Source organism: Solanum dulcamara, chromosome 8, assembly GCF_947179165.1.
Source record: "Solanum dulcamara chromosome 8, daSolDulc1.2, whole genome shotgun sequence".
Taxonomy (NCBI): Eukaryota; Viridiplantae; Streptophyta; class Magnoliopsida; order Solanales; family Solanaceae; genus Solanum; species Solanum dulcamara.
The window spans coordinates 6,444,530-6,459,064 of NC_077244.1; positions in this window are offsets into that span (position 1 = coordinate 6,444,530).

Below are 14,535 nucleotides of genomic sequence, written 5' to 3' on the forward strand. Positions count from 1 at the left end.
ACATAGTCAATATAACATGTGATGCATTACCAATATCTTGAAAATATGAGTAAAATTTGAAAACACTTTAAAACATAGCATATGGTCGATGCATCCTAAAACATCATAAAAGATTATAGAACATAACATATACATATGTGAGATATTAACCTTAATCTACATGTAAGACCATGTGAGCTATAACATGAAATTCAATGTAACTCCCACACCGAGAAGAGAGAGGCTACTTGTCAAGGTAGACTCTATATCATAACATGAACATGAACTATATGTGAATCCACTAGCTTAGCCATAAAAAAAAACTACAGTGGTATGTAGTTTAGGAACTAATGGTTGCTATTAGGGTTTCCTCGAGGATCCCCACCATAAATTTTTCTCGGTACTAAGTTGATCCCAATGGAATAAATAAAATATAGTCATTAGGAAAAGTAAATCAACCAATCTAATATCATAAAAATATAACATAAGAATAGCTCCTTGAAAATCATGATCATAACTTGAACTTAGGGACACTTACCTTTCTAAGCATCAAAATCATCATAACTTGCATACTGTGAGAAAACCTTTCACAATTCATGGTTTTATACATAAAACATACTTGAATCATAATACATAACTTTCATAAGTCGTACATAAATCCTTGATCATAATTCATAACTTGAAACTTGAAATTCATGGCATAATGCATGGGACATTCAAAAGCTTATTAAAAACATGCAATTTAACTCAAATTATGCATGAATAGACTATTGGAATTAAGTAAAACCATAATTGAATTGACCCAATGAAATTTTATAAAAACCCTAGACTAATTGAATTGTAATTGATATAGAATTAGAGAGAAAACCTTGAGACTCCATGGATGGAAAGGATCTATGGATGAATTCCCACATACCTTGGTAATCAAAGCTTTACAATAGTGAAGCTTGAAGAATTTGAAAATTGAAACCTTAGCTTTTTCTTCCTTGAACTTGAGAGGGAATTTGGAGAAGAAGAGTTGAGGAAATTTAAGATAATGAGAAATTAGGAGGGATTAGGGTATATTTGAAGGTCAAAAATGATTATAGGGGTAGTTATTGGTCCAAAATGACGTACTTTAAGTGTACATAGGTTGGGAAAGATTCAAAATAACTCCACTTAAAAATCTGTCAGAGGGACCTACGGGCGGGGACCTACGGATCATAGGGAAAATCGTCGAATGGGTGCACAAAATTCAAGCTACTGGAATTGCACCTTTGATCATACAAACTAAGTCTACGGGTCGTTGACACTTCAATGGATCGTAGGTATGCTTCGTCAATCACCTCAACACTTAGCCAAATAATCAAACTTCAGGACCCCCTTTACGAGTGTAGTCTATGGGTTGTCAATCTTCCTACGAGTTGTAAAATACTCTCATCCTGGCAACTTTTAAATACCTAAAACTCAGAATTTATGAACCTCAACTATGGGTCTTTCTTATAGATCGTAGGAAATCCTACGGCTCGTAGGAACCCTTCATAGAGTGGGTTCATACTTAGAAGATTTTTCCTTTCTCAGAACCATTCCTACAAGCCTTTCCTACAGCTCATCTAAACGTCTATGGCCCGTCAATCTTGCCTCATCTTAGAACCAAATTTTTCCTAAGTTTCAGGCTGACCTACGAGTACCTTCCTATGGCTCTCGGAAATTCTTACGGCTCGTAGGTTGACTCAGAGGGACTTGCACAAGTAGATTTCTGCAACTTTTTCCTGCATCATTTTCTTTTGTTTGGCCTTCCAAGTTCTGGAGTCTTACAATATCTCCTTTGGAATATTCCTCCTCGATTGGTACTCAAGCTAGCATGAATAGAATAGGAAAAGAGATATAGCAACCCAACATGAATGCAAAACACATAAAAAAATGAAAGAAAACATGGAATATTCAATCTCAGGCTAAAACATGACTTTAAAACTCATTTCATGAACATGCATGCATATGAAAATATGAGAATGACTGAAACGCATGAATTTGATAGAGTGAATCATGAAGAAACTTAATACCTCAACTAGGAACAGAAATCAAGAGATGAAGAAATTGTGTCATCATATCAGCATCGGTCTCTCATATGCAGCACCCTCAACTTCTTAGTTCCTTCACAACACCTTTATGGATACAACTTCCTTGTTTCTTAGCCTTCTAACTTGCTTGTCTAGAATATCAACTAGAACTTCCTCATAAGACAAACTCGTTTTCACACCAATGTTGTCCAAACGCGTAATAGAGCTAGGATCACCCACACACTTTTTCAATAATGACACATGAAATATCGAATGCACCGATGCTATGACCTTACCAATCCTCCTTAAGATCTGATATGGGCCTACATATCGAGGACTAAGCTTCCCCTTCTTTCCAAAACACATCACAAAAGTAAACATAATCATTTACCTCAAAATCAAGTTCCCTTCTCCTCACATCTGAATAAGACTTTTATCGATTTTGAGCGGTCTTCAATCTCTCTCTAATGAGTCTAACCTTTTTCATAGTCTCATGCAACAACTAGGGTCTTATCAAGTCAACTTCACTAACTTCAAACCAACCAATAAGAGATCTACACCTCCTTCCATATAAGGCCTTAAATGGAATCATTTGAATGCTAGAATGGTAACTATTGTTATATGCAAACTCGATCAATGGTAAATGATTACACCAATTACCCTTAAAGTCAATGACACAAGCTCTCAACATGTTTACCATTAATAATCGGACATAGTCAATATAAATATGTGATGCATGACCAATACCTTAAAAATATGAGTAAAACCCGAAAAAACTTTAAAACATAGCATATGGTCGATGCATCCTAAAATATCATAAAAGCTTATAGAACATAATATATACATATGTGAGATATTAACCTTAACCGACATGACAGAATATGTGAGCTTAATGTAACTCCCACACCGAGAAGAGAGAGGCTACTTTCCAAGATAGACTCTATATCATAACATAAACTTGAACTATATGTGGATCCACTAGCTAAGCCATAAAGGCAAACCTACGGTGGCATGTAATTTAGGATATAATGATTGCTACTAGGGTTCTCTTGTTGATCCCCACCATAAAGTTCTCTCGGTACTAAGTTGATCCCAACAGAATACATAAAACATAATCATTAGAAAAGGTAAATCAACCAATACAACATCATAAAAATATAACATAAGAATAACTCCTTGAAAATCATGATCATAACTTGAAATTAGGGACACTTACCTTTCTAAGCATTCAAATCATCATAACTTGCATATTGTGAGAAAACCTTACACAATTCATGGTTTTATACATAAAACATACTTGAATCATAATACATAATTTTCATAAGTCATACATAAATCCTTGATCATAAATTCATAACTTGAAACTTAAAATTCATGGCATAATGCATGGGTCATTGAAAAGCTTATTGAAAACATGCAATTTAACTCAAATTATGCATGAATAAACTATTGGAATTAATTAAAACCATAATTGAAATGACCCAATGAAATTTGATAAAAACTCTAGACTAATTGAATTGTAATTGATATAGAATTAGGGAGAAACATTGGGACTCCATGGATGAAAAGGATCCATGGATAATCAAAGCCTCACAATAGTGAAGCTTGAAGAACTTAAAAATTGAAACCTTAGATTTTTCTTCCTTGAACTTGAGATGTAATTTGGAGAAGAAGAGTTGAGGAAATTTGAGAGATTAGGAAGGAATAGGGTATATTTGAAGGTCAAAAATAATTTTATGGGTAGTTGTTGGTCAAAAACGACCTAGTTTAAGTGTACATAGGTTGGGAAAGGTCCAAATAACCCCACTTAAAAATCTGTCGGAGGGACCTACGTGTAGGACCTAGGGGTTAGGTCGATTGACGGTTCGTAGAGGCAAATCGTTGAATGGGTGCACAAAATTCAAGCTACTAGAATTGTACCTTTGGCCCTATGGACTAAGTATATAGATCGTCGACACTTCTACAAGTCATAGGTATGCTTTGTCAATTAGCCCAACACTTAGCCAAATTTTGAAACTTCAAGACCCTTCCTACGAGTGTAGTATATGGGCCGTCAAACTTCCTACGGGTTGTAAAGGCCCCTCGTCCTGGCAACTTTTCAAAATCTGAAACTCTGAGTTTCTGAACCTTACCTATGTGTCCTTCCTATGGATTGTAAGAACTCCTACGGCCCCTAGGAACCCCTCGTAGGGTGGGTTCATACTTGGAAGATTTTTTCTTTCTCAGAACCGTTCCTACTATCTTTTCCTAGGACCCAATTTTTTCCAAGGTCAGGCTGACCTACGAGTGTCTTCCTACGGTCCGTAGAACTTCTTACGACCCGTAAGTTGACTCATACAAGCCTGCACCAGCAGTTTTCTGTAACTTTTTCCTGCATCAGTTTTTTTTGGCGTTTCAACTTTCGGGGTCTTACAAGTTCATCTCATCTAAGAATAAAATAGATTACATTTTATATTTATGAAGTAATTCTTTCAACTCTTATTAGGTTAGGTTAGATCAAAATTGAAAAATAAACAAAATGTACAACAATTATACGTTTTACATATGTAAGAAATTAACTATATAAAATCTTAGGTAGATAGCTTTTTCTGATTTGGTGGATGTATAATTTGAATAAGCAAACACTTGAATATATATACTAAACATCATGACGTCCTCCTAAAAAATATACATTCATAATGTTTTGTATATTAAAAGGTTGATTGACATTATGACTGTACATTTTCTTTTCAATCACAATCTAGAATATACATTCAAATGTCAATCAATATTTTTTGAACAATCGTTCTTTAAGTTTACAAAATAAGTAAAGAAGGAGGGATTAAAGTGCTCTCAAATTTAAGTAGAAGGGTTATTTTTTATATGATTTAATAAAATCATATTAAGAATTTGAGATTGTAAATTTTCATAGTATAATAATATTTGTATAATTTTTGAGTCATTCTTAAACTTTTATGCCGTCAGATAGTTTATGTTCAATCTATTTGATTATAGAACTTTAGAGTGTCAATATAGAAAAGGAATTCGACAATGCCGCTGAAAATTTTCTGCTAATTCCAAAGATCCGAAAATTTTGTTGAGGCAATTTTCTTTTGCTGGAAAATAGATTTCCTTACCATGGATAATATTTCAAGAGAGAAACTGATTGAGGTTTGGTTATTGTTTCTAGAGAGTTGAGGCACTGATAGAGTTTTTTTGGTTATTGTTCTTCCTACTTTTTTCTTTTTTTTCCCCTCTATTTCTATCAACGGCTAGTTCTCCCTTTCTCCGGCGAAAATATTCAGTTGATCCGACCCGATAACAGTCAAGCTTCCTCGACCAGACCTTAGCTTCGCTTGATCCGAATTCAGGTCAGTTTCTTCATTCACTGTTTTTTAGTTCACAGTGAATTCGAAGAGGAAACGCAATTCTTGCGGGTATTAGCGACAATTTTGCAGCAGTTTAGAGCTTTGTCCAGGTGATATCTTCCATTTTTCCTCTGTTTCTATTTCTTTTGGTGTTTATCCCTGTGTCTTTGTTTTCATGCTCCTCCTTGTTCAAGCCTCTTTTGCAATTAGTGTAAGCAACCATTTAAATAATTTTGTCTTATATTTGGTGCATTACAGAGGGGATATTAAATAATTGTCTTCATCGGAGCTCCGATCTGTCTTTCCATTTTTTCTTCTATAAAATTCTGCGGTTCATCTCGTTGTTTTCTATTTTCCTACTCTGATTAGCTAAATTTATTCCACTCTCACTGTTCTTCTCGTTCCATTGGCCCAAAGATTCGTTCAATCCAAGATCTTCTACCCACACAACCCAAAGGTCGTTGTGAATAACATCTTGGCAAGCTGATGTGAATAGTAACTCCGATGTGAACAGTGTTTTCCGACGGCAACCAAGTTCATTTCAACTGGAGTTGGTACCTCCGATTTTCATATCTTTCCATATCTATTCTTTGCTCATACAATTGTAGTTACATTTTGTTGACTTTAGACCTTTGAATAATTTATTAGTTCATACGCATTTTCGTGGCTTTGGATAGTGATGGTAGACTAGGGTCATGTTCTCGCTCAAGGACAGGGACGGGGACAGAGACGAGGGTAAGGAGGGGTAAGTGGGTTAAATGAGCGTTTAGATTGAGAGTAGTTCTTGGAACATTGAGACATTAACGGAAAAATCCATAGAGCTAGTTAAGATTCTAAAGAAGAAGAAGATTAATATAGCTTGTGTCCAAGAGACCAAATGGGTAGGTTCTAAAACTAAGGAGGTAGATGGATATAAGCTTTGGTTCTCTATAGGCATTTTAGTAGAAAGTCATTTAAGGGATCAGGTGGTGGAGGTTAGGGGAGTCATTGATAGGATGATGTCGATTAAGGTGGTCGTTGAAGGGATTACATTGAACATTATTAGTGCTTATGCGCCGCAAACGGGCTTAGGCGAGGAGGATAAGAGGCATTTTTGGGAGGATTTGGACGAGTTAGTGGGAGGCATACTGCCTACTGAGAAGCTTTTCGTGGGAGAGGATTTCAAAGGGCACATTGAGTCTATTTCGATAAGGTATGATGATGTGCTTGGAGGCTTTGGCTTCGGGGACAGAAATGGAGGAGGAGTTTCACTTTTAGATTTCGCAAGAGCTTTTGGGTTGGTGATAGCCAATTCGAGTTTTCTCAAGAAAGAGGACCACCTGGTAACCTTCCGTAGTTTGGTGGCTAAGACTTAGAGATTTTTTTACTCCTTAGGAAGGATAATAAAGTTCTGTGCAAAGACTGTAAGGTCATTCTAATCGAAAACCTTACGACCCAACATAAGCTCTTAGTGATGAATTTAGAGATCAAGATGACGAGGAAGAAGAGGGTCAAGGATGACCAATCTAGGATCAGATGGGGGAGTTTGACCATGGCTAGTGCCATGAAGATGGGAGAGAAATTGAAAGATATGGGGGCCTGGGATAGTAGTGGGGATGCGAACACTATGTGGGAAAATATGGCTAGTTGTATTAGGATTGTAACAAGGAAAGTGTTGGAATTCTCGACAGATAGTCGTGGTCGGCATCGAGGGGACTGGTGGTGTAATGGAGAAGTGCAGGGGAAGGTAAAAGCAAAGAAGATGGCATATGTGAAGTTGATAAAAAGCAAGGATGAGGTGGAGAAGTGGACAAATAGGGAGCTTTATAAGATAGAGAGAAAGGAGGCGAAGTGGGCGATTTCGACGGCAAAAAGGCAGCTTTTGAATGCCTTTATGCTGAACTAAAAGAGAAAGGCGGGGATAGGAAATTTTTCAGGCTAATCAGGACGCAGAAGAGAAGGACACGCGATGTGGACCAAGTGAAGTGAATTAAAAAAGAGCATGGAAAAGTATTGGTAGAGGAGACCCTCATTAAAGAGAGATGGTAGTCATACTTTCATAAACTCTTGAATGAAGAAGGGGACAGAGAGATAGTATTGAGAGATTTGGAATATACTAGAAGGCGTCACGATTTTGGATGTTGCAGTAGTATTACGGTCGAAAAGGTTAAGGGTGTTGTGCATAGGATGCGTTGGGGAAGAACGACCAGACCTGACGAGATTCCTGGAGAATTTTGGAAGAGCGCAAGCTCGGTAGGTTTGGAGTGGCTGATTAGGCTATTTAATGTCATCTTTAAGATGGTAATGATGCCCGAAGAATGGAGGTCGAACATAATGACCACTCTATACAAAAACAAGGGGGATATCTAGAGTTGCAACAACTATAGAGTTATCAAGCTTCTAAGCCATACTATGAAAGTGTGGAAAGAGTGGTGGAGATGAGGGTGAGGAGAGGCGTGTCTATTTCAGAGAACCAGTTCGGATTTATGCCGAGACTCTCAACTACAGAAGTCATCCATCTTATGAGGAGACTGGTGAAGCAGTATAGGGATAGAAAGAGGGACTTGTATATGGTATTCATCGACCTAGAAAAGGCTTACGATAAAGTTCCACGAGAGATACTATGGAGATGTTTGGAGGCTAAAGGTGTACCTGTGGCGTACATTAGGGTGATCAAGGGCATGTATGAGGGTGCAAAACCAGGGTAAGGACAGTAGAAGGGGACTCAGAGTACTTCTCAGTTGTGATGGGGTTGCATCAAGGATCAGCTCTTAGTCCATTTCTATTTGCCTTGGTGATGGATGGATTGACGCGATAAATTCAAGGTGAGGTGCCATGGTGTATGCTTTTCGCGAAAGACATAGTCCTGATCGGTGAGACTCATAGAAGAGTTAACGTTAAGCTGGATAATTGGAGACATACCTTGGAGTCTAAAGGGTTTAAGCTGAGTAGGACCAAGACAGAGTACTTAGAGTGAAGTCCAGTGAGATACCTCAGGAGGATGGCGCGGTAGTTAGGCTTGGTGACCAGTCCATCCAAAAGAAAAGTAGTTTCAAGTACCTTGGATCTATCATGCAAGGCAGCGGGGAGATTGATGATGATGTCACACATCGTATTGGGGCAGGGTGGATGAAATTGAGGCTCGCTTTCGGTGTGCTATGTGACAAGAAGGTTCCACCACAACTTAAGGGCAAATCTACAAAGTGGTGGTTAGACCGGCTATCTTATATGGGGCGGAGTGTTGGCTAGTTAAGGTCTCTCACGTTCAAAAGATGAAAGTTATCGAGATGAGAATGTTGAGATGGATGTGTGAGCATACCAGGAGCGACAAGATTAGAAATGAGGCTATTTAGGACAAGGTAGGAGTGGCCTCAGTGGAATACAAGATGCGGAAAATGCAACTGAGATGGTTTGGACATGTGAAGAGGAGAGATACAGATGCCCCAGTGCGGAGGTGTGAGAGATTGGCCATGGATGGTTTCAGAAGAGGTAGGGGAAGGCCGAAGAAATATTGGGGAGAGTTGATTAGACAGGACATGGCGCAGTTACAGCTTACCGAGGACATGACCTTAGATAAGAGGGTGTGAAGGACTCATATTAGGGTAGAAGGCTAGCACATAGTCTCATTATTCTTTCGTATTAGTAGGCGCATTAGCGCACTATAATTTCTTGTGCTCTGATTTCTGTTATTATCTATTACTTTCTGTACTTTGATTACTCTATTTTATCTGTGTATCTTTCGTTATTTGCTTTTCCATATCGCTTTGAACTTCTTAGCCTTATCTGACCTCCTTTTATGCTTCTATTGAGCCGAGGGTCTCTCAGAAACAGCCGTCCTACCTTGGTAGGAACCTTGGTAGGAGTAAGGTCTGTGTACACTTTACCCTCCCCAGAACCCACATTGTGGGATTTCACTGAATTGTTGTTATTGTAGAGTGTCAGTTTACTGTATACAATTGGTCGCTTCAATTTTTCTCACTATTTTCGACACCAAGATATGAATATTCTGCCATCTGTTCAAATTGTATTTTTTATTGATAGGCATCTATTTCAAGTGTTTACAAAGCTATTTATTAAAGTCTAAATTTTATAATGTTAACATTTAATTTATTCTTAAATTACACACATTTTTTGCTATATACAATGTGCATGAAAAATAAAGTACATTCATCTAACATTATATCTAAACATATAACGTTAGATGATTAAAACAAAAACAAAAATCAAAAATTATCTTTTATGATCGTCTTTCACTCTCAAAAATCTGTAAACTCAAAATTTCACAATATCCACAAATTATAAATAGTGAAAAGATGTAAATTCGTAATCCCTAAAAAATTAAAAGCAATTTGATCAAAATTACCATAACTGAGGAACACTTGGTAATTAGAAATAAAAATATTGTAAAAGTGTCATCCGTCGTTCACTCAAAGTTCCGCAATATTGTGCATCTTTAAAAGTCAAAGAAAGAAAAATAGCTCACGCCATTATGGATTCACTAACAAAAATTTTAAAAATGAATAAATAGTTAATTTTCCATTAATGCTTTCTGTGAGATAATTTAAAGAAAATGAAAATATTTTTTTGTTGATCACCGGACACATATGATCAATTGTAATATTGAGGCTCATTCGAAATTTCTAAAAAAATAAATTAAGAAACAATTATCACGCTATGACGGTAAAAGGAGCTTGTGTCACGATCCAATCCACTGATCGTGCAGACACCTGTAGAAGAATTCTCAATCCCCAAATCAAATAATATGTGGAAGTTTAACAAAATACCAAAATATGACCAACGGGAGTGAAAACATCAACTTCATTCAACTAAAACTCCAAGGTCGATTACAAGAAAAAATTCTAACACCCCCAAAGATACTAGTCTAAACAGATACAAGAGCTTCTAAAGATACAATGTATAAATAAGGTAATGACACAGATCCCACCAATAGGAAGGAAAAGTAGAAGTTGTTGGAAAATCATCTTCGTCTTCACCTATGGAACATCACTGACCCTGTAACCAGGCTATGTCGAGTGGCATAGCAAGAGTAGTATCAGTACAAACAATATGTACTGGTATGAATCATCGGTCAAACCGATACCCACTGCATAATATACAAAAATTAACAAGAGTAACCATGCACTTAAGGAATTACACTGCCCAACATTTATGTACGAAATTCTACCATCCCCACCTTACCTCATTAATGTCAATCAAGCCTAAAACTCATCCCTTCTCTTTGATCCTTGCCAACTCTAATGCAGATCAGAGCCTAGCTTGTCTATCACATATGAAGGAGTTTCTGACTATACTTCACCCTAAATCTGTCTAGACCGCTTACTATACTTTATACACGTTTCTACTACCCCCATACGGTCCGTGACCTCATAGTATACCATAACAAGCTTCTTAACCATCCCAAAGTGAACTCTATTCCCAAGGTCTGGCCTAGTTACTTCGTTCCCACAACAATCCTTTTGGTCCTCACTTGTATACTTCTCACACCTAGAATCCTGAGCACATCTAATCACCACAATATGATAAAAACAGGTATATGTAGGAACACATTACTATTTCTAATTCAGGAGTAACTTACAGTTTCACAAGGTCAATTCTACTGCAATGTAATAACACAGATACATTCGACTTCTAGTCCGCTCATCTTAACTATTACACATAATGGGTCTGGTCAATTACAGTTGTGCCAATTTCAAATACCACAGTCCTTACCCATGAAATTACATTTAATCACAAGTGTATTGTCAAATAATGATTCTCTCATGGAATTCATACCCAAATTATTAGTTTGTGTCAGAACGTGATACACGATTCAATATATGTGTCGGAATGTGACACCCGATCTAATATATGTGTCAGAACGTAACATTTGATTCAATATATATGTGTCGGAATATGACACCCGATCCCATATAACACAATCACAGTCATAGTACACAACGAATAGTTCACATACTTGCACAATCAAGTAACAAGTTCATTATAATCAATTGATCACAGTAGTCATATCATTGAGTCCATTACATATTTTTCCTAGTCTCATGCATGCAAGCAATACTATCAATTGCAATTTAACATGCACATCTATCACAGAAGGGAACTAAAACATCCCTACAATTACCCATACAAGTTTAACCTTGATAGGCGTCAATAACTAATATCAAGCCTTCCCCTTTCATCCCTCTCAAGCTCTAGGAACTCATATTTAACCCAACAAGTGTCTACAGTTAACCTTAAAGAGTCATTGGCACTCTAAAATGTTATTAACAGGGTCGACATTCAAATATTAGACCACTACCAATAGTCACGAGCTAATCAAGACCTATATACATATATATTTCTGACCTACACAGTAAATAACGACTTCTAGCCATCCAAACTCCGTGTCCGAAGGCCTAAACATGGAATATCCTGTCAACTACGATACAGAATATGTGGGAACAAATTTACAACTGCTCAATTTAGGAAAACCTGGCCTACCTGGGTGGAAAGCAACTATCGAAAGATTTATCGAACAGTTCTTGACTTTCGGACGGAGAAACAATGGAGACAGGCCTGAAATGTGTGGTTCGCAGCCTTCCTTGCGCTCTTCCTCCCTTTGCCCTAGGCCTAGAGCAGTTTTTCTGAGGATTTTTGGGTGACCCTCGCCTATTTTAGCACTTAAGGAAAAAAAAAAGAAAATAAGAATTCACGTCTTTTAATTCTGCCCCCGATTGTTCCGCTATGGCGAGACCTATGCCACCATGGTGACACCGCTGTGGCTGGAATAGTTCCACTATGGCGGGATGGTACAGATCCAGTCAATTTAGTTCACATAATTTTTTATCCCACCTAATCAACAACGGTTCGGGTATTACACATGATAGGAAAATCTCAAATCACAAAACATCTGAGATTTCCTAAGATATAAATTTAATAGTATCTACGTTCAAATAGTGAAATCTACTATTTAACAAGTTTTTATTATTGCTAATTAGTATATGCATGAATGAATAAACACATAAGCGTTATTCAATTTACTGTTTCTCTATATCAAGAACACTGAAAAATTGCCAATGAAATCTCAAGAAAAATATCAAAAATTAATAACATAAAAATCAAGAAAAAGAAAACAATAAACAACGTGAAAAGAGGAAGAAGGAAACACGCCTCTCAAAAAAGCCAAAAAATGTAGAGAGAGTGAGAAATGAACACACGATAAATTTTTCTTGCAAAAGATCACAAAAAAGTGAATGATGTATACTTAAATGAAGGACACGTTAAAAATAGGTGACGTCTAAAAGACAAATAAAAATAATAATGTATACTTTCAAATGAAGTTACCAAGATACCCATAACAAACAATAACAGTGCAAAAATATCATTTTCTGTTTATCAAAGGTTTCATTTATTAAAACTCGAGAAGGGTAAAAATCATATGTTCATAGTGATTGTCAAAAACAAATATAACAAGAGGTTGTTCAGTATTGCCTCCTTATGCATAAAGAAAGGTAGTTGGAGCATGTTGTTCATGTTTGGGTATTGATTAAAGTGTTGAGTAAGGTTCCACAATACTTGCATGGTGTAAAAAATGTTGGGTTCACTATCGAAATCAATGGGTCCAACACATATGATTGACTTTTAATAACTAGATTCATTTGGGAATTTTCAGAGACTAATTGTATCAACTCATTCTTATTTTTAACAAGTGTAATGACATTAAATTCATTTAAGAAAGAATTTTGGAGATTAAAAAGGATAATATTTCTTTTGTAGAGTGTTATTAATGTGAAAAGATAATCTTTCGGAGCTTAAGAACTTACTAGATCCTTGAGTTGCCTCAACTATCGATAGGAAGAATAGGTTTTGTCATAATATTTGTTTTCATGTTAAGTGTTTCCTCTCTTAAGTACTGAACTGTTCTCCATACTTGCAGCTCTTACTTTGTAGATTTTGTATGGGTCTTACTGTTATTATCCCCTTTCTTCCGCAGTTCTTGCAAAGAAAATTCTCTCATTCATAATTGATGTTTTTTTTTTGTGATTACCTATTTTGATGCAAGTAATTACTGGCTTCTCACGATCCAAGCTAGACCTTAGACGTGATACAACGAATAGAATTTCGAGAGATCCTAGACAAGCCTCTTAGCATAATATAGCATGACTTAGGACAACATAAAATCATCATAAGTGAAATGCATAAGATAAGTCTAAAAATAGAAAATCTCAATATAACGAGAATCTAAGCATAACACCCGGCAATGCGGGAAAAACATGCTAGGTCTGACATAGACTCAACTAACATAGACGGGGGCATATGACAAATCCTAGCTCACCCAAAATAATCTGAGAGTAAAAGCAATGAAATAAACGACATTATAAGGTGGGTGCATCCTCGAAGCATGACGACTCACCAAATAAAGCAATGTCGATCGGAACCTGTACTAGCCATGAGAATGAGTGGGAGCGCCGAACCTATATTATAAAACAATATAGGAAAAAGAGTATGAGTCAGTACTATAGGATGTACTGAATATGAAGAATGTGCCATGCATGACATAAAATAAGATAATGCAATAACCAAACTAAAACTTAATGAAATTCTTTAAAAACATCTTTAGAAGCGTAAAACATGGTCAATGCAATATTCATAAGAAACTCATAAGAGAGTCAGAATGAGAACTTAGCATAATGAGAATCATGAGTCATAGCGATAGATACCATTAACCGACATAAACCATGTGAACTATAACATGAAGTTCAGTGTTTTCCCCACACCGAAAAGATGTTGTCCTACTTGCTAGGTAAGGACCATTAACATGGGCTATTTGTGGATCCACTATCTTAAGCTTTGATTGTCCAACTAGGGACATCATACTGGGACACGTAGTTATGGAACCTACGTGATTGCTTCTAGTCCACTCGGGGGTAGGTAAACTCTCAACGGAATAATCGTAATCATATCATAACTTCATCATAGCATACTTTGAAAATCATAAGAATAACTCCTTAAAGCATATCAAGAACGTCAACCCAATCAAAGTCATAAGAGATACTTAGTTAAAAGCATCTAGATCAAGATAAACTTTTCATAGAAAATCATACTTAAGTCAAAGTGACTAAATCATGAAAAACATTCATGATGAGATTACTTCCATTTGAAGCAAACCTTAAATTCATAAAATTCATGTCGAT